The sequence below is a fragment of the Antechinus flavipes genome, chromosome 4, assembly GCF_016432865.1.
Source record: "Antechinus flavipes isolate AdamAnt ecotype Samford, QLD, Australia chromosome 4, AdamAnt_v2, whole genome shotgun sequence".
Taxonomy (NCBI): domain Eukaryota; kingdom Metazoa; phylum Chordata; class Mammalia; order Dasyuromorphia; family Dasyuridae; genus Antechinus; species Antechinus flavipes.
Window position 1 is genome coordinate 456,929,273 of NC_067401.1, and position 7,463 is coordinate 456,936,735.

Sequence of the window (7,463 nt, forward strand, 5' to 3'; positions counted from 1 at the left end):
GGCAGGACAATCCAGGACTTGAGCTTACCCACCTAGGAACCGATTCAAAGGCAGCCTAAGCCGTACCGGCTGTCTCAATGGCCTCCGGTATTTAGTCCGGGGCCGGGCTAAGTGAACACTAGGGGCACGACCCCCCACCCCCCATAACATTAGAAGGGAAGACAACAGACACACAAAAGGGAGGGTGACAAGAGATATACACAGAACAGTTAGACACAAGACAGCTTGAAAGGGAGGGCCCGAGGCAGCCTAGATGCTGCATCAATTGTCTTTACAAGTAAGTAATTGGGAAAAATGAAATGTAATTAAAACAGCCAACCCGCTTTCTGAGCTCCCAGCTAAAGGAGAAGGAATCTTGAGAGGTGGAGGTGGAGGAGCAGTCACTGCAAAGGCACAAAAAAAGGGGAAACTGGCTTCCTGGGATGGAGATAAGATGCCACTTGCGCTCCATTTTGGGAGATGGGGCAACATCGAGAGCCTGGAGAAATAAGGGGATTTTAAAACCTAAACACGGGAATTTATATTTTATCTGAGAGGTGATAAGAAGCCACGGTGGCAGCAGAAGCCCGGAGACCAATTAGGAAGCTAATGCAATAATCTAGGGGAGAGATGATGAATTAAGGCAATGGCCCAGGTTCGGAAGGGGAGTGGGCTATGAAAAGAATGGAATGATCAACAAGATCTAACCAGAGACTGGCTAGAAGGGTGAGATAGAGGCAGCTTCCAAAACTGGTGTCTTGGACAGAAAAAAGGATGCGTTTTTATGAGGGAGAAATATATGATTCTAGAACATTCTCCCTGAAACCTCAAGACAGCAAAAAGGTATCTGGGGCTGACGTTCAGGGGAAGAGTCCATAGCTGGAGATCGAGTTCCCAGTCATTGGTGTTAGATGTCAGTGGGCCACCACACAAAGAGAAAAGCCTTTCTATGTATGTAACTGGATTAATCCCTATTATTTTTGCCCAAGGTCCATCTTTCTATCAAGTCACTCAGCATTTATTAAGTACTTACTGGGGCTGGCTCAGGCACTATGCTAAGTGCTGAGGTTACAAAGTGTGGGAAGGAGGTCTCTGATCTCAAGAAGCTCACCTTCTAAAGGTGAGACAGCAGGCTAACATCGACATACAGACAAGATAAACATAGGGCAACAAGAAGGCAAACTAAACTTGACAGACTAGGCCGAGAAAAGCTGGCAGGAATTAGAAGTGGAACTAAGGAAGTCTGAAGGTCATTCTGGGCTTCAGAACAGCCAGGGCAGATGTACAGAGGGAGAAGGCAGAGCCTGAGCAATGAACTGTGATTATATTTCATTGTAGCCAAGTTTTAGTCTAGAAATATGGGGAGCAAACACTTTTCAGAACCAATATATAAAACAAATTCATCTTTATTCCTCAGATAGAAATCATAGTTTGAAATGTGCTAACAAGATTTTATTAGTTTTACTCTAGAGTAAATATTAAGAGGATTGGTTTTAAAGGGTTGACTACCAAAGGAAAAAAATTTTTTTTATTAAAGTTATGACCTTATGATTCAAGGCAATTCCAATGGATTTGTGGAAAGACCCCAACCACATTATTCTCTCAAATTTTAAATGAGGGACCCAACACCTGGACTACTCAAGAGCTCAACTCTCACTGGAATCTTCTTTAAAAAACGAGCGTCACTGTCAATGTTCAAAATGGGCAGGGATCTGAAACTGTATCCTAGACTCTTCCTCCTTTCCACCCCATTTGTCCATGTAAGATGCAAAAAGATGTTTTTATTATGAATTTAAAATGGAAGCAAAAAAAGGAGGGGCTTGGTTTGGGCTTTTAAGTTACTCCTCCTTCACACACTCCATAAGTATAGGCTTATTCACTGCCAAAACATTTTTAAGCTAATGAGTAGAACTATATCCACGATTTTCTAAATGTAAATTTTCTCTATAATTGTTTTGATTTTATTTTAAACTTGACTATATGGTCCCGATACTTCACTAACAAGTTAGTGAAGAAAGCCTAACCCTAATTTGACCTTTTAAAAATGTATATTCCTAATTAAAATCTTTTTTTCAGGACAATCTGAGTTGGAAAAGCATGGACTGAAAAATTTTATAACCATGTAAAATAAAAACAGCATAACAAATGCAATAGATCTCAGAAAACATTTGCTTTCTCAGACTAATTTTAATATTACTCTTATATGCATAAGCATATTAACTCATTTAAAATTTAACTTCATTCTATTATTTGACCTTAAAAAAAACCATAAGTTGTCCTGCCACCAATCTCAGGTGATTTGGATGCCACAAGGTAGACAGTAGTGCCTGCAAGGGGCTAGAGCTTGGTTGGGGGTAAAATGGAGGGGGGTATTTGGGGAGTAAAATAGTCATTCAACAACTACTTATTAAGCATCTACATATATGCAATAATTATCCTGATGTCTTATTAATAAAAATCAAGTTTGCTGTAGACAATATACATCTATGAGATACATTTATGGTTCATTTCTAGAAAAATTGATTTGTTAGCTATCTAAATACTCAGATACTACTTGACTTGAAAGGATTTATAGAAATCCTAAGAAAAAATATGATGGCCTGAATATTAAGTCATTTTGTAGCTGGCACTCTGGTCTAAACCTACTTTAAAAAAAAGTTAAAATGTATATAGAGTAAATATTAAGAGCACTGGTTTAAAGGGTTGATTACCAAAGGAGGTTTTTTTTTTTTTAAATTAAAGTTATGACTTCATGATTCAAGGCAATTCCAATGGATTTGTGGAAAGACGCAACCACATTCATAGAGAACTTCAGAGACTGAATCAAAGCTTAGTATTTTCACTATTTTGCTGTTTGTTCTCCCTGATCTAAAAAATGTGAAAATGTTTTGAAGAATTGCACATGTTTTAACTCATACTGGATTGTTTGCTAAGGAAAGGGGGAAGGAGAGAGAAAAATCTGGAATACTAGGTTTTGCATCAAAAGTTGAAAAAAATCTTTGTATGTATTTAGAAATATAAAAACTATTATTAAAAAATTAAATTATCACTTTAATCATACAAACGACTATCCCAAAAGAACATACTCAAACTATGTGGAGTGAATACTGTGAATAAAGTGAATAAAGTGAATAAAATGAACTAAAACTACTACTTAAATTTGTTTTAAAATTAAGTTCAAACTTAATGAAATAGTTCATTCACAAACTATTTTAAATGTCACTATGCAAACCAATTTCAAAATTAATATTAACCTTTTAAAGATATTGCCAGTTTCTTCTGAGTAACAAGAGGGATTTTAAATTTTCAGTGATGGAAAATAGAATGGTATTTTGATTAAGTCTAACAGAAATGTACTTAATCTTTCTGTGTTATGGGCCTTTCAAAAATGCTATTCAGAAAACCACTTCACATATCACAGACCACTTCAAATACACTTTTAACTAGTGTACTTCAACAGAATTAAGATTATAAAAGAAAACATATTCAACTATAGTTATGAAAATATTTTTTAAAATAAATTCACAGATCCAAGGCTAAAAACTCCTGCTCTAATAAATCGGATTAAATGTTTAAAAAATGCTTTCCCAAAAATTACCCTGGCATGGATTCTGTCAATATAAAGTTATTATTAAATAAAATAAAATATTAAAAAAAAATGCTTTCCCCTAGCCATCATTTTGAATTTCAATGGTTTGTTCTATTATCAACAAGCCCATTTTCATGTTTTTCATTGGATGCTACTGTGTATTTGACCATTTAAAATGAGAATGTTATATTAGTTATGGTCTTGATTGAAAGTTGTTAAAGTACGAGGGATCTGGTACCTAGTAAGTGCTGGTTCTTGTGGTAAAAATATAGCATTTCTCAAAAAACCCAAGGGCCAAACAACCAAAGGTTACTGAATGATTTCTTCCACCAAAAGAATTTGGGAAGTTCCTTTTCTTTTGGGCTTCTGTCTTTTTTTCTCTACAAAGTGTGGATTACTGGTAGCTTCAAGTAATAATTTTAATTATAGGTTTAATTTATCCAAATCCAAACTAGGAAACAGAGGGGGTGAAGAGAGATGAAGAAGCAAGAGAAAATGAGAGTTATTAAAAGGAAAATAGAAAGGCCCCCAGCAGCTGGAAAATGTCAGTGACATTTTTTTTCTTTTAAAGCCTGAGATGATTAACTTGATTTGAATTACAAAATTTATTTAGATATTGATTAGTTTTTGTGCTCATTCCTCCAGGACCAATAATATGCTTAATTTTTAAAAGTATATTCATCATTTGCAGGATAAAAGAAAGGTCCCCTCCCTTTCCTCCAATCCAAACATCCCTTACAGGACAAATGTCAAATTAATGCCTGCCAAACTCTGGATTGCAGCCCAAACCACTTCAAGAAATGTTACAGGGACATGTGTAACAAAAAAGCTACAATGCAGCAGAGATAATGCTAATTTGTGGTTTCTAAGTCGATATAAAGACTCCCAGGCATCCATTTCTATTTGAGTATGACATCACAGTTTTAGATTAATTTCTAAGATTAGAGACGACTGAAGTTCTAATGCTAATATTATAATGGTCAAATTGTATAATGTTACAATTTATTTTTCCTGAGGCAATTGGGGTTAAGTGACTTGCCCAGGGTCACTCGGCTAGGAAGTATTAATTTGTCTGAGGCCACATTTGAACTCAGGTCATCCTGATTTCAGGACTGACACTAACTGCTGCACCAACGAACTGCCCCATGTTTCAGTTTTTTAATCCAGAGAGAAAATGTTATGCTTTGGAGATACAGTGATCAATTTTTGCTCTTGTTTTTCAGGGACTAAGAAAGACAGAAAGGTTGAAAGGCAGTGCAGACTGTATTCTGACTTCTCTATTTCCAAGAGTCCCAATGATCTGATCTTTGTTATATAAACATGAATATTAGCTGTAAGATGAGAAAGAGAACCATAGAGAAAATGAACCATTTTTAGCGCTATATAATAGTTTTTTAAACAAAATAACTTTTTATTTTCGAGACAGTACCATTCATGGAAAATAGGGTTATGTGAATAACCTAATTACAAAACTTTTGTAGAGTGATGAGGAAGACCCTCCCCAAATTACTGAGGCCCGAGAGTTAACATGGCCCAAGAGAACACATGATCTCTTTCAAAAGTATGCATGTTCTAAAAACCATTCTTCTGAACTCCTCCTTTCCTTCACCCATTGTATCCAATGAAAGTCCAAGTCAACCATTTTGTTTCCCCATTATTCTATTCCCTTCTTTATAGGACGTGGCATGAATCTAACTACCAGGGCCAAGACTAGTTGCCAACTCCCTGCCAGCTTCCAGTCTCTCACTTCTTTACAAAGTAAACAAACTGATATTCCTAAAGCACAGGTCTGATGATATTACCACTGCAAGGGGAAGTGGAAGGAGTTTTCAATGGGTTTCCATTTCTTCAAAAATAAAAACCTGGCCTCTAAAGTTCTTTACTATGTGGCTCCAACTTTATCACACATAAAGGTCTTATGCCTTTTCTCCCAGAAGCGGGATATTCCTTCTCTCACTTCAGTCCATTTGCCTAAAATGCTCCCTCTGCATTCTAATTGTTACGATTTCTAGCTTCTCTCAAAGTACCATTTCCTCTAGGAGGATGTTCTTAAAACTACCCCTTCAACTAAATCGCTAAGTATTCATAGCCTGTCTGCACTTTGTACTTATATGTGCCTGTGTGTGTGTTCAACAGAAGCTAAGTTTGTCTTTGCATTGGCACAGTGCCTACTTGGATGGAAGGAGGTGTTTAATAAATGTCTGTAGACTAGATTCCCTTGCAACCCCAGCGACTGCTTTTCAAAAATCATCCCCACAAACTTTTGATTCTTTAACCAAGTTTGTTCTGAAATATCTGAAAATAATTTAAATTTTGTAAGTTCTATTTTTCATCTTCAACAAATTAAGTGGAAAAGAACTAGCAGGCAACATGTAAAGGAAAACCCAAAGTTTTGTTTTGTTTTTCTTCTTTTTTAAAAATGGCAGGCCCCATGTCTTTTTATGGTCAAAAGAGTTTAGAGTCTCCAAGTACTCCTGGAAGAACATTTATGGCATTTGAAATATCTGAGGCAAAACTACAATTTTGTACAACTACCAACTTGTTTATCAACTGAAAAAGTATAAATGTCACAAGCTGTCTGATGTTTTTTCTTCTTCTTGCAGATGATATAATTTTTTTAATGATAGCTTTTTGTTTTTCAGAATACATGTAAAGATTGCTTTCAACATTCACCCTTGCAAAACCTTGCTTTCCATATTTTTCTCCCTCCCTCCCCCTAGACAGCAAGTAATCCAATACAGGTTAAACATGTGCAATTCTTCTAAACATATTTTCACAGTTGTCATGCTACACAAGAAAAATCAGGCCAAAAAAGAAAGAAAAATAAGAAAAAAATCAAGCAAAGCCGATTAATATTTTTACAAGGACACAGAACGATATTTTACTTTGTTGGCAAAGGTGTGTATCCGGGAAAAACAAAAGCTCTAGAAAAAGTAGCAGCACTACTATCCCCCTCCCCACTTTGCGGCTACAAGTAAAACTATCAATATTTCTTGCTATCAGGGAAATGAGATATTTCGGGAGTTAATAGTTATTTGGTTCTTTTTGTTGTTTTTAAAGCAGATTATCTGTACCGAGAAAAGCAGGGATTAATTTAATCTGAATTTTCATGTGAACCTTTTTTTTTTTTTTTTTTTAATTGAAAATGAGAAACAGGGATCCTGGCTATGAATAAAACTTTTTGAAAGCAAGAACAGAAAGTATGTTCTCTAATAGTTTCATTTTCACTTCAGGCTCATTTAAAACAAAGATTTTCTGACATTTTCACATCAATAACTTCTTTATGATCTTAAATATATTTATTTAAGTGGGTTGTTGCCTACAACATTTATAAACATGTTAGAAATTAAAATATTAAAATAGTATTTTGCAAATAGTTTTCCTTTCTCACACGAAGCAGCAATGGGACAGGGTATTTGAATGGCTTTTTATTCAAGGAAAAACTATATAAGCAGGATTGTGGAGAGAGCCTAGGAGCTAAGAAGGCCTGGGGCTCAAGTATCACCTCTAAACACTTCTTAGGCAGCTCTGAGACTATGGAGGATCTGCTTTGGTGGAGGGGGGGTTCCCTCATCTAGAAGATTCCTATACCAATAAAATGACAAGTCCAGACCACCTAAAAAGTATATATGAGTGCAAATCCAAACATTTAATATTATATACATGTATACACACATGTGTACTATAATTCCACATTAAGTAAAAATTAACAATCCTCATTAAGATGGTTATTACATCTGATTATTACAAAATATTAAAACTTAACATAATGGCTTACTTTTCAAAAGTTAATTGAGAAAGCTAATTTTAGAATTTTGATGTTTTATCACCCTCCTCCCTAGAATCAGACCAAGTTCACTTTAGGTGAAAATGAGTTCAAGGAGGATTGAAGTGT